This window comes from Rutidosis leptorrhynchoides, chromosome 10 (genome assembly GCF_046630445.1).
Source record: "Rutidosis leptorrhynchoides isolate AG116_Rl617_1_P2 chromosome 10, CSIRO_AGI_Rlap_v1, whole genome shotgun sequence".
NCBI classification, from domain to species: domain Eukaryota; kingdom Viridiplantae; phylum Streptophyta; class Magnoliopsida; order Asterales; family Asteraceae; genus Rutidosis; species Rutidosis leptorrhynchoides.
The window spans coordinates 343,919,350-343,933,815 of record NC_092342.1 but is presented as its reverse complement, the minus strand read 5'-3'; the positions used below and the strand labels follow the sequence as shown (position 1 = coordinate 343,933,815).

General features: G+C 35.9%; 1 long non-coding RNA gene across 1 annotated transcript; it reads right to left on the bottom strand.

The window, feature by feature from the left end:
• Positions 1 to 4,145: 4,145 nt before the first annotated feature.
• Positions 4,146 to 6,625, bottom strand: LOC139873617 (uncharacterized). The gene is made up of 3 exons (XR_011767389.1): positions 6,044 to 6,625; positions 5,158 to 5,240; positions 4,146 to 4,266 (listed from the first exon to the last, which is right to left on the bottom strand). It is a non-coding gene; the product is annotated as an uncharacterized lncRNA (long non-coding RNA).
• Positions 6,626 to 14,466: the final 7,841 nt, after the last annotated feature.

The window sequence follows — 14,466 nt, the reverse complement described above, 5'->3', positions numbered from 1 at the left end:
ACTTACCCATTAACACTTCTTTCATAAATCTTAAAGTGCATTAGTGTCTAACAACACCATTTGACACTTACAACCTCAAATCATAATGCCAAAACCCTAGATTGTGGCTATTAGGGTTTCATTACAACAACACAACCCAAATTCACCCATTTTACCCTCAAATGGGTCATACAAATCTCTAGTAACCAAAACCCTAGCCATTAACCAATTAAAACTTAAAACATAAAGTTACAACTTACCAAGACTATCCTCTTGTAGCTAACAACAAGGAGAACAACTTTAATTCTTGCTCCTAGGTTTGATTCACAAATCTTCACCTTCAAATCTCAAGATTAAACTAAGTGGGTTTTGTGTTTTAGGAGAGAAAATGGAAAGAAAAGATAAAAGGAAAATGAATTAAATGGATATGTGGTGGAGATTTAATGCTCCCATCAGATCCACATGACAATTTACCATTTTGCCCCTTAAAATCCCTTAAAAAGAGCTAAGTCCGGATTCTGTCCAGCAGGACTGCCGCGACGCGGCTCAATTCGTCGCGGCGCGACACATAAAGGGAAATTCGACCCTTCTTAACCCACTTTATGATCCAGGTTTGCTTTTTTGTCGCGGCGCGGTCCCGCCCGTCGTGGCGCGGCGTTTGCCTAGGCCTGGTCACTTCGACAATTTAACACAAAACGATGGTTCAAACAACTAGCACACCTCATTCGATCTTCCTATGCATGCCTAAGCTTCAACCTTAAGTCTCGCACGACTCAACTCCATCGCGACACATACATATACACGCTCACGCACGCATTCTCAAATATATATATATATATATATATATATATATATATATATATATATATATACATACATATATATATATACACACACATACATGCACTAACTCATAAACTAACACTTTGGCTCATTTAATCACATAAACGAACAAGTTATAATTGTGCTAATAATTAAGTTTGTACCTTTAAATATGTATGGGAAAAATGGGATGTTACAAATTAAGTAAGTAAGTACAAATGAACCACAAGATTTATAACATTGAAATAATAGTAAACCATTCTAAAAAAATTTATCACGAGCACCCAATTATCAACGCTTAACTTTCCATCCATAGAACCCCATCACAATAGTGTTAGAACATTATATTTCATCAAATAACGGTAGCGAACCGTCCGAATGAGGGTTTATCAAACCCGTATGGCCATACAACATAAGTTCTCGCTTACACCCGGTAAGTGTAACTAATGATATTCGAATTGAGGATTTTGTTCTAACTCGTATGTAGAATGTTTATTTTCGTACTTGTGTTCACTTTGTAAAATGAAACGTTTATGTTTTCTCATCCCAAATGTAAGTTTAAAAGAGTAAAAGTGGGACTACGATCTCACCTTGAGTGCACGAGTAATAAAGTACTTCACAAGTAAACGTGTGCAAGGACAATTGCTAGTCTTGACCTAAACAAGTAGGTTGTATCAATAACGGTAAACACGATTGGTCAAAGTTGTTCAATTAGTCCTATGGCTCGTTACGACTCGATTATATAGCATGTGAATCAAATTGTCAAGTTTCATGCAAGATATAAGTATAAAAGCATGTTAGAATGATTGCATAAGCGTTTGGTTAAGTTTGAATAAAAGTCAACTTTGGTCAAGTCAAAGTCAATGAAAAAGTCAACACGTTCGGGTCGGGTCCCGAACAATTTTTCTGAGGTTTTTAATCATATATAAGCATGTTGGCCAAGTTTCATGTTAATCGGAGGTGCGTAGCATAGTTAGAATTAAACAAAAAAGTGAAATTTTGGACAGCCGGGTTTGGAGCGCCGCTCGAGGTATTGGAGCGCCGCTCCATGTATCTGTTCAGCAATCTGGGCAGTTTAAACACTTAATGCACGAATCCAACTTCAAACAACCATAACTAATGAACCGTAAACATTCAAAACACGTATCTTATATCGTTGGAAAGCTAATTTAACAAGGAATACAACTAAACACTTTTCATCACACAAAAATGTCATTTACAATAACCGATTTCTCGTCAAGTGATCATTAAAGGTTCATCATCAAGGTTTCAAGTTCACAAAATGCATAAGATGATTCGGGAACTTAAACACACATATAGTATGTCGTTTCATAGGTAATTACGCATACAATACTACTAAACACTTACAAACAACATTGCAAGGCTTTTAATGCAACAAAGATCACATTTAATGCCACCAAACCCTAACTAACAATCATAAAATCCTTAATCATGTTAATGAGGCTTTTCCAAGTCAACTTACATACCAAATTGAAGCTAGTGATGCTAGTAACACATTTAATACATGCACTTTTAACATCTAACAACATATGATCAACCAAAACTCAAGATCAAACACACCCATTTCAAGTTTAAGCTAGTTACATCAAAATGACAAGAACAAGCATACAAATCATATATTCATGTTAGAATTGAGCCATAGACACTAATTAACACTTTTATAAGTTAAAAACATCAAGAACAAAGAATCTAGTGATTTTAGAAAGTTACCCAAACTTGATGAAATCGGTATAGAATTGAAGAAGAAGATGCAAGGATTCTAAATATGTAATTTGTTTTGATGTTTGATTGCTAGATTGGAAATGGATGATGAATCTTTGAATTGGTGTTTAAGAGAAAAAGTTGAAGTATTGACAGAGAGGAGGAGGTGAATGAATGGATGAGAGTTCATGGTTGACTAGTTGACCTAGTCAAGAGTTTGGTCTCTTGGCAAGTTTAGTCCCTCAAGTTTCAAAGCGGGTGCGTGAATTAACCGAACGAATTAACTTAAATACGCGAGAGTAAACGGGAGATGTTAAAATTCAATAACGGAAATATTAAGAACATTAGCTAACAGAGGATACGAATCTAGATACGAAAGATATTAATAAAATAAAAAGACGGGCGTTAAAATAATTTTAACGGAAAAATGCGGGATGTTACAGATATCATAAAAATGAAAATTATTTAAAACATTTCTTCAATAAAGTCTATAAGTGTTGCAAGACTTCTTTGTATACAACATTTTTTTGTTGTGTTGGATAGTTTGTTATCCTTTTCTAAGATTAATATCTTTATTCCTTGCCGATTAAAACCCGAGAAAGTGCAATGTATAGTTGTTCATAACTAAAGACCAGTTTTGGAAGAAATAAACCGACACACGATAGTGATTGTCCTTGACTTTTATTGATTGTCATTGCAAAGTGTGCAGCATTTAAAAGTACAAACTGTTGTGCAGTTTGGTGACTCCAAACTGAATCAATAAGATTACAGAAGCATCGTCAGCGACAACTTTCATATGGTTGTCGAAATTCATACAAAATTGACCCCACGGAGTTGCATCCACTTGCAAGCCACTATTTAAAATTGACTCAAACACGTTGTATAAGTGTCTTATGATTTTAAGAACATGTGATGACAATTAATTCTAAGAATGGTTTTAACTAAAACGGTGTTAGATATTACTCTAAATCATTGAGCTGAAGATTGATGTACTTGGACTTAAGTTCACCACTGCTCTCATACATCTGTACTTCTGAATAACCGGATACACGTTCAATAACATCTAAAGGACCACAAAAATAAGAGGACCACAAAAAAAGAGATTTGAGTTTTAGTTAAAACTGTTGTAAGTCATAATATAAACAATATCAATATTCATGCTTAAAAAAATAAAAAATTGAGAAAATAAACATTTTAACCTGCAGAAACTCCAACTTCAAGGCCTCTGGTTATCAAAACATCAAAAGGGATGAAAGTAAACCCATTAGTCCCAGTCCATTCGGTTGCTGGGAATGGCACAACAGTTGTTTTCTTAGTAAACATGAGCTTGTACTCATGTTGCACATGTTTGGTCCTGTATTGAACCGGACTTTCAACTACAGCATCATAAGAAATACAAAAGTGGCCCCATTCTTTGATGAGGTTATCAAATTTTGACTTAAAAGAGTTACGGATGTTGATTACAATTTTATGGCCCTAATATGGAGAAAACAAAATTATAAAACAAAAAAACATATACAAGGTTCTAATATGAAAAGAGATATACATCATCTAATATATAAAGTAAATGAACAAATACTAATTCATCCGCCACTATTAGCTCCAAAGTGGGCTTGTCTTCATCGTAACTGTATCCAAGCTTTTGAAGCAGTCGAACGACTTTAATTTTAATGCCAAAATAGCTTTATGTTCGTCAATATCTGCTACAGTAATGATGTTCTCTGATGTGACCATTATTTAAAACTAAAATGAAAAAACATAAGTTAAGAAAATTAATTATCATGAAATAAATAAGTTATGAATATATAAGCAAAACAGAATTAAATCATCGTTCCAAAAACACTAAGATTATGGAAGTTGAATAAAAAAATTAAACCTGTAGGATTTTCGAATTTGAATTCGAGAGATAATTGGAATTTAAAATAAGAAAGCTGATTTTGAAAAAAAAATGGTATAATGGGCGGGACTAAGGGGAATTGAGATACGTGAACATAAGATATCTTGTTAAATATGTGCACTTGAGTGTATTTTTGGAAAAAAGTATTTTCTCACCACTTTCTATACTAAAAAGTAATTTTTTTAGTTTAAGATGTGGTTGAAAATTGTGATTAGTTCAAAAAGTTGGCTTTTGGTTTAAAGGTATAGCTTTTGAATTCAAACTGATGAGATTATCTTGGACTACATGGGATGATAACTTAGTGTATGTATTCATATGTATAAGTCTGGTGTGAGGTAAAAAAAATAGCAACAAAAGTTGTATATGTATAGATTTTTTGTGAGACAAAACTCTCTTCTATGTGACCCTTAAATCACAGGCTGATTGACAAATCAAACAAATCAAAACCATTTTATACGTACGTATGTATGTATGTATGTATGTATGTATGTATATATATATATATATATATATATATATATATATATATATATACTAGTGAAATGACCCGTGAAATCACGGATTTGATTAAATGAGACAATTTAATAATGTGTTTTAAGTATTAAATGAAATGCTAAAGTCATTTACTAACAAATAGACTTGCAATGCAAAAATTACCAAATTTCTTTACCACCCCCTCAAACCATTACTTATAACTTGCTTTCCAAAAAAAAAAAAAAAAAAACATATGGTTATACCTATCCACCATGCCAAATTTTCTTTGACATCTTCCTTGAGTATCTCCATTTGACATCTTCTTTGAGTATCCAAACTAAATCAACTAGAATAACCAAAAACCACAATACTAAAATGAGTCCCGTACTTATTATGTAGCCCATTAAATTTCATAAAGATCATCTCATATTCTCATGTAATATATATATATATATATATATATATATATATATATATATATATATATATATATATATATATATATATATATATATATATATATATATATATCAACCGGTCTCTTAACTACGCCTCAATTACAATAACAGTCCCTCAAATTTACACTTTTTTTTGGATAAAAAGTGTAAATATATAATTTAATTAAAATATAAGAAACTAATTTCACCTTCTCATGTAAAATCATACATCTCATCATAAAATCATAAGAATTCTAACAGTTGATTATATTATGAATATCAAAATTCCTAAAATCACTAAAACCAAATTTTAGACCATTTTGACCAATACCGATCTAACTGACAAAATTCCTATAATCAACCTTATAACTCCCAAAAATGGAACACCAAAGAACCTTATATAAGTACCAGGCTCTCCATAAACAAAAAATTAAATCACAATCCATCCAATTACATAAACTGATCATACCAAAATTAACATTTTAACCATAAACAGTCAAACTGTATAAGCTTAAAATCTCAACAGCCTTATTGCACCACCAACTCGACATTTTAAGCCAACCAAAAACATTAGAGCAAGCATACCATCTACAATTAGCATCCATAATAACCTTGCAGCTGTTATACATGGCTAAATTGCTAGTTTGACCAAAAATGGTCAAACTACACTCACAAAACTCAAAACTGAAATTATTCATTTAATAATGCATACCTCCATTGCTGTAATCTCCATCTTGCAGCATATAACATTCCCTTGAACCATAATTCTTCATAAGAACTGCAGTGCCATCAGTTTTAGATTCAACATCATCTTCTTCAATATTCAAATTGAAATTTACCTTGTACTCTTGACAAATATGAAGAAAATAAGCAATTCCAATAGGGTCTCACCCGCTAACATCATCTTTAGCAGGCATATCAATTTTGTTAACTAATCCTTCCACAAACTCTTTTCTACTGAAAGTAGAATATTTTTGCATAAAAACATATCCAAAAACAAAATACAACTCTGATGCCATTCATTATAAAACATATATGATTAAGAGTGCATGTCAACAACTTGCTTTGGTTATAGACCCACCCATTATGTCAGGTTAATAGAAGACCAAGTTAACTTTGATTATTTGACACGTGAAATGATATATAAGTGTATAACCATAAATGGACAACACAAAAATTCGAATTTACGTTACACATCCATACATATTCAGATTGTAACACTTCAAAAGGTTAAGAGCTTTTTAATTTTTTTGTTTATAGAAGTCAAAAACATTGTAACACCACATAAATCAGACCAAAAATATAACTAAATTGCACTTGAAATAAAAAACATAAATTATAGACATACCTCATGAATGATAAGCTTAACTGTGTTCAACTTCACTTCTACATATACACCAACAGCATAGTAGATAAGAGATTGAATAAAGCAACAAACTTCAGTATTAATACCTTGCAGCTCCAAAAGACAACAACGAACAACTCGATGAAATAGAAGCAGATACCATCAAATAACCAAATTTCATGCTCTTGAGTACTACAGTTCATTCCATTGTAGTTAGTTTATAAAAAATATAAAAAAATAAAGGCATCTTGTAAAGACCTAAACCCATTTCAAATTGTTCAAAATTAGCACAAATTAAACCATCACCTAAAAGTAGTTTACAACAACTAACTATAGCCACATATGCATTATTTGGTTCATTTTGTTATCTACTTTATATATCAGTTTGCATCTTATTAATAGCATCAAAAAGTATATCCAATCAAAACACAGAAACAAAATCACTTCACATCTTCAGTAAACAAATCATATACAAAAAGAAAAGGATCATGAAGAAATAAAATAAAAAATACTAACTCGGTAAAAAAGACCTGTCTATGAACAGGGTTGCTTGCACTTTCACTCTAGCGAATAAACCCTTCGCATGAAGCATTTTAAGGTTTTTCACCTTCTTTTTCATTTAAGCATTTCATCAAACACGTGATGATCATACCATACAACTGAAACTCTTAAACTCACTCCAATCTATGTAAGATGAAGAATCAGACATTAGACGTAAAAGATTAGAAGATGAAAAAGAAAATGGTGAAATCGAACTAAAGATGAATGTATATATTCAGTTCAAATTCAAATTTAAATTTGAAGTGGATTTCTAGGGTTTGAGTTTTCAATTCAAATTTAATTTAAAGGATTATTATGAATTATGATTGTTTGTGTTTTCTAGGGCTTATTATGATCGAGGAAAAGAGCGTATCTAGAGTCGTACGTATGTTTACATATATTTTTGGGGATTTTATTTAGGACTTTTGTTATCTTTAAAAGTATTTAAAGGTGTTAATTTAATTTATCAATATTAATGACATCATCATGGTTAGGTTAAAATTTTTCTTTTTATTTATGATTTTTTTATAAAGAGAAATAGCATTTTTATGATATCATCATTTTAGAATTTTAATAGAACTTATAGATATATAACTAGTTTTATGAGGCCGTCTTGTTTGGGTCACTTGCTACTTTATTTGGAAAAATCGCAATGATCGTGTTTTCGGGTCCATCACCCATTGCATTCCCAAAATCTTCGCAGACATCCAAGCTAAAAGCTTTGAATGGATAAATTGTCGAGGCAAAAACATATCTCTCGACTGGCAGTCATGGCTCTCCAACCCGTCTTCTTTTGATGTTAACCCGAAACCCAAGGATGGTATAGGCTAACAGTAGGTTTTTTCACTCTTCTCTTGTGAGAACATGTGTAACGACCCTAGATTTTCCAACGTTTATTTATTAATAATTATTATTATTAATACGTGTGATTAAATAAATGTATGTTATTACATTTACATGTTGCCATGACTTAACGTACTTGACTTTAATTGCCCGAAACGTCTTTGTGACACCCGGAACTTTCACGAATAATATTTTTAGATATTATTTACATTCATGATTAGTTTTATTAATCATTTTAATTAACTAAGGTTACTAGTTAATTACTCGGGCTTTGATTGGGTTTATTTATTAATTATTTGAACTTGGGCTTTGTTAGTGTAATGGACTCATGATATTGGGCTTCCAAGCCCACCCTACCTTTTAAGTGGACTTAGTTAGCCCATGTCTTCAAGTGTAAGTATCATTTTAGTGAGGTAACTAGTTAGTTTTAACAACTGGAATCTAGTTCCCACAATCCCCATGAGACTACCTCCATTAACCAACTTTTGTAAGGCTTTACAAGCTAGTGACCATTAAACATTTCTCTCCTCCCCTTGTGCATGTTGGCCGTCGGTTTTGGCACCTACAAGGGAGCTTTTGGTTTCATTTTTTTCTCAATACTCTTACACTTGTTTTCTCTCTTTCAAACACACACACAAAAACACTTTCAAGTTTCTCTCTTTTCTCTCTAGTTTTTGTAAGTAACTTGAGCTATTTTTTCTTTCTCCCTTCCTTGCTAAAACCGTAACATCATATCATCATCATCATTCTTTTGTTGTTTGTTACTTGTTCTTGATTATTGTTTAGCTACTTGTCTTTGTAAATTGTTGTTAGTTGTTCTTTACTAGTTACAAGATCAAACTTATTAGTTTGATTCTTCATAATATCTTGTATTTATCAAGAACACAAGAACATAAACTTACTAGTTTATGATTCTACTTTTATTATTTCAAAGATTGTAAGTTCATGTATTGAAATCATACTTGTAGTTCTTGAAGTAAACTTAAAGTTTACTTTACTTAAAGATCAAACTTTGGTTGAATCTTTAAAAGTATGAACAACCATGAACCTTTTACTTATTTACTTAGTTTATCTCTTCATATCATGCACTTTAATTCCATGTAATTAGTTTAAATGGTCAAGTACTACAAGTTAGTCTTGATCTCATTAATCTTGAACTAAAAGTTAACTTGAAAGTTCAAGAACATATAAATAAGTTTTCTTTAAATATAACTTTGTATACTTATGCTTGATCTAGACTTTTGAGCCTTGGATCTCCAAGATCTAACTAAGAACTATGTTCTACATCTTAAGATCTTGATTAGTTAGTTTACTTTCAAGTTTGTAACTTGTTATTAGCTTTAAAGTTCATGTATGTGTTAGATCTAAGACTTTGATGTAACTTTAGTTCATCAAACTTCACGCAACTCTTAAGTGAGTTGTGCTTCATGTCTTAGACTTGCACAAGGGTTATGATGGTCAAAACTTGGTAAATATGATTTAAACACATCAATGAGTTGTACACTTGAAGCTATAGGCATCAAGGATAAGAACCATGATGAACATCAAACACCAAACCCACCGGAACCCATTATTTTTCTGCTTACTGTTCTCTGCCTACTGTTCTGCTGTTTCTGTAACAGACCAGTAGACCTGGGCTGTCGTGATTATGATTTTCAAATAGCTCTTTTCGATTAGATAACTTTTCATACAAGACTCGTCTTAATCCGAGTTACGGTTTAGGATTTATGGCCCTCTGATCGTCACTATGTCCTTTAACGTTGTGCAGAAATTTCTGACCTACTCGCACTTAGACCGTCGCCACGGTCAAACGAAGACAAGTTTGCTTTTGTAAATTTTACCGCACTTAAAGGACTCATATACGGAGCCATGGCCACTGGTCTCACCTTAATTCAGTAAGGGTAGTGGCCGTGGTGACTGATCAAAGTCAGCCTTTGTTTTAAACTACTTTCATGAACGAAACCTACTTTACACCTTTTGTTTGATGATGAATGATGATGACCCTTAAGACCTTATTTACATACTTTTAAACCTTTTCGGACGATTTACTGACTTAGTACTATTTGACTTAGGTTGAGGACTTTCGGACCGATTACTTGCACACTTTTCCCGACTCGACTTTACGACTACTTTATCATTGTGAGTTATAGCATTCCCTTTTTACTTTAACTTATTTTGGGAACTGAGAATACATGCGGATTTTATGTTTTACATGCTAGGCACGAGTACTTAAACTTATATATGTGTGGGTTATACAATGGCAGAAACATTCCCTTTAGCTCGGTAACGTTTAGTCATTGGTTTTTGAACCGGTGAACGCGAATCTTAGATATAGATCCATAGGGTTTGACATCCCCACTCGGGCTAGTCGCGCTAGCATTTAATGAGTGTTTAATACTTCGTAAACATACGCAGTTGCCAAGTGTACTTTCAGGGGGTATAAACGTTAAGTTAGTTACCAGGTGCCCACGGTTAACATATACTTTATCATACTGTTTTGAAACGCTCTTTGTAGCACTGAAATCTCGTGGCCTACCTTACTTACTGTTATACTTAAACTATAGCTCACCAAACTTTGTGTTGACGTTTTTAAACATGTTTTTCTCAGGTTCTTGAGGTTAGCTTCCGCTGTGTACTAGTCGTGCTGTAGACACCCGCTGCTTAGAGTTGTTACCGCATGAACTACTTTATTTTGCATTCAAACATTAGTACTTTTGAACTATGACTTGTAACGACCGTTGTGGTCACATACACTTATTATTTGCTTCTACTTAGTGAAGCATGCTTTTGGATTGTAAAACATTCGATGTTGGTTTAGACATCACTTTATTAATGAATGCAAACTCTTTTTGAAAACGCATATAGTACTTAACCTTGTAATGATCCTGTTGTTGATGATTCATACAAGATGGTTTTGTACGGGGCATCACATTTGGTATCAGAGCATTGGTTGTAGGGAATTAGGTTGCATTAGTGAGTCTAAGACCGACCCGAGTAGGATTCACTAATAGGACTAATCTACAACTTGCTAGTTTACGTGTTTCTGCTGAACTTACTGCATGCTGCTGCTTACTTTCACTGCTATATGCCATATGCTACTACATGATTTCACTACTGTATGATATTACTTGCTTCCGATTGCATGCTACTTCTATACGATTCGTTATTATTGACATGCTACTTATTGTTATACATGATTTAAGCTGTTGGCCTAATACGTGCTTGCTTTATGACTTACTGACATGGAAAATTTATTTTTACTTGTTCAGATGTCGGATGTACCACCTGCTATCGTTTTGGGCAGTTTAGACTCTTCAGCTACTCCACCTACCACCGTTGTCGATCCACCGATCCCGATACGCACAAGTGACCCCGACGCTTCATCTTCCGGGACTAGCAGCCAGCCGCCTGCACCAGTGACTACTTCTGATGGACACGTGGGCCCTACGGAGATTCCGGCTCCGTCTGCTCCCGGACCCTCGGGGTCACAGCCCCGCATCGGTGGTGTTGTGATCCCCGCGGAGTTCGGGGAAGGGCCATTCTATAACCATATGCGCATGCCGTGCCGACGCGCTTCAGATGGACGTTTAGTGTCGATTCCGCCAGGCCGATACAGACAGATGATGGCCGCTCATGGACGACCAGTTCAGCCACCCGTGTCACCACCACATGATTCTAATGATCATTCATCCGATGACTCCTCTACAGATGACTCCAGTGACTCCGACGAAGAGAACCTTGATGACGAACCTATACAGGCACCCTCCACCCCACCGAAGAAGCGGTACCATCCTGATGGCACCGTCATTCCAGGGGTGAATGGAGGTCGTGCTTTCACTGACGCTTTTGGTCGGCGTCGGAGGGTTACTGCCCGTAAACGGCTTGTGTCGTACCCTGCCGACCCACAGATACGTAAGGCACCTCGTTACGTGCTAACTATTTCTGGAGCCGGGACATCTGCACCCCGTTTCATGCGGTCTGCACCATCCGCTCCACCGGCCCCACCTGCACCACCAGCACCGCCCACCCCACCAGCTCCCACTGTCGAGGAATTGACAAGGGAGGTGGGAATCCTCCGAGCTCGGGTTACTGAGCTCGAGGAGCAGTTGGCTCAGGTTTTAGACATCCTACACCCACCTTCACCGTAGGACTCTTGTATTTAGATTTCGTTATGTAATATAGTTGTAGTTTCATATTTCACTTATGTATTGTACGAATCTATCATGATGTATGAAACTTATTATTAATGAAGGGAAACTTTGTGATGTTACTTTTTGAACAAGTGTTCTATTTACGTTGCTGTATGGTGTTTTGCGGTACTTGTATCAACTTGCGTTACTTAATTAACATGTGTTGTGCTGTTTACATGTTGGTTGTTATATACTATTTTATTATATATTGAATGCTGGATTTTGACTTGAGTCAAAATGTTTGTATAGAACACCATGGCTAACGGTCGATCCACACCTACTGCTGCTCAAATTGAAGAGATGATCCAAGAACGTGTAGCCGCAGCCCTAGCAGAAAGAAACCTCCAAGCTCCACCGCCACCACCACCGGTTAACCCACCCGTTTGAAATGGGTGTACTTACAAGGAATTCCAGAGCTGTAAACCACATAACTTCAGCGGCACTGAGTGACCGGTTGGTCTCACCAGATGGTTCGAGAAACTTGAATCAGTATTCCGAGTTAGCAACTGTTCTGAGGACAACTAAACTAAATTTGCTTCTTGCATGCTATCTGACGGCACGCTCACGTGGTGGAACACAATGGCACAGGCACAAGGCATTGATGAGGCGTATGCTACGCCATGGGAAGCATTTAAGTGTGCCATGATTGAGGAGTATTGTCCGAGAACCGAAATCCAAAAGATGGAAATGGAATTCATGCAGTTAAAGGCCGTTGGGAACGACCTTGATAGTTACAACAGGAGATTTTTGGAACTAGCCCTGATGTGTCCGACAATGGTCACCCCAGAATTCAAGCGAATGGAGAGATACTTCTGGGGACTCCCTAAGAGCATTAAGGGAAATGTTACCTCGTCCAAGCCACCGAATGTTCCCGAAGCGATGCGCATGGCGCATACTTTAATGAATCAGATAACCATCGATGAATCGGAGAAAACTAAGACTGAAACGGGTACTAGTGAGAAGTGCAAATGGGATAACCACAACAACAACAACAACAACAACAGGGGAAGAAACTATGAACAGAACCCGGCGAAACGACATGAGGGTTTCAGAGGAAACAACAACGGTGGAAACCCCAACCCCAACAACAACACCAACTCTAACCCGAACTACAAGGGAACCCTACCTCAATGCAAGAGGTGTTACAGACACCACACTGGGTATTGCAATGTTATCTGCGAGAAGTGCCAACGGTCTGGGCATGTTGGAAAAGACTGCAAGGTCACCACTTTGAATGGGAAGCCGAACCCCACAGGGCCAAGGAAGTGTTACGAATGCGGGCAGACAGGCCATTTCAGAAATGCTTGTCCAAATAAGCAAAAAGATGGCGGACCACCCCGCGCTATAGCTTTCAATGTTAATGCAAGGGACGCACGCGAAAACCCAGACTTGGTGATAGGTATATTCAAAATCAATAATCTTTTAGCTTCTATCTTATTTGATACTGGTGCGGATAGAAGTTATGTATGTAGACATTTTTGCGATAAGATTAATTGGTCATTAGTCCCGTTAAAAGAGAGTATGCTTGTCGAGGTCACCAATGGAAAACTTGAAAAGGTTGACCATATTAGTCGTGGAGCTATTATCAACATAGCTGGTGCAGATTTCGAAATTGATTTGATACCTATCAAAATGGGAAGTTTTGACGTGATCGTCGGTATGGATTGGTTGAGCAAGATAAAGGCCGATATTATCTGTGGAGATAAAGCACTTCGCATACCACAAGGAGATGGCGAACCACTGGTTATCTATGGAGAGAGATGTACCTCGAAGTTGATCCTCATTAGTTGTGTGAAAGCGCAAAAGATTATGAAGAAGGGACGTTTTGCTGTCCTAGCACATGTGAAAGCAGTAGAAACTGAGGTGAAGAGCGTGAACGACGTTCGAATTGTGAACGAATTTTCCGATGTCTTCCCAGAGGAATTGCCTGGATTGCCACCGCAGAGAGCAGTAGAGTTTCAGATTGACTTAGTGCCAGGAGCTGCACCTGTAGCTCGAGCACCTTATAGACTCGCACCTTCCGAGATGCAAGAATTACAGAGTCAACTACAAGAACTACTTGACCGTGGATTTATCCAACCAAGTTTCTCGCCATGGGGCGCACCTGTGTTGTTTGTGAAGAAGGATGGATCCTTCCGTATGTGTATCGACTACCGTGAACTCAACAAATTGACTATCAAGAATCGGTATCCTCTTCCACGAATTGACGACCTTTTT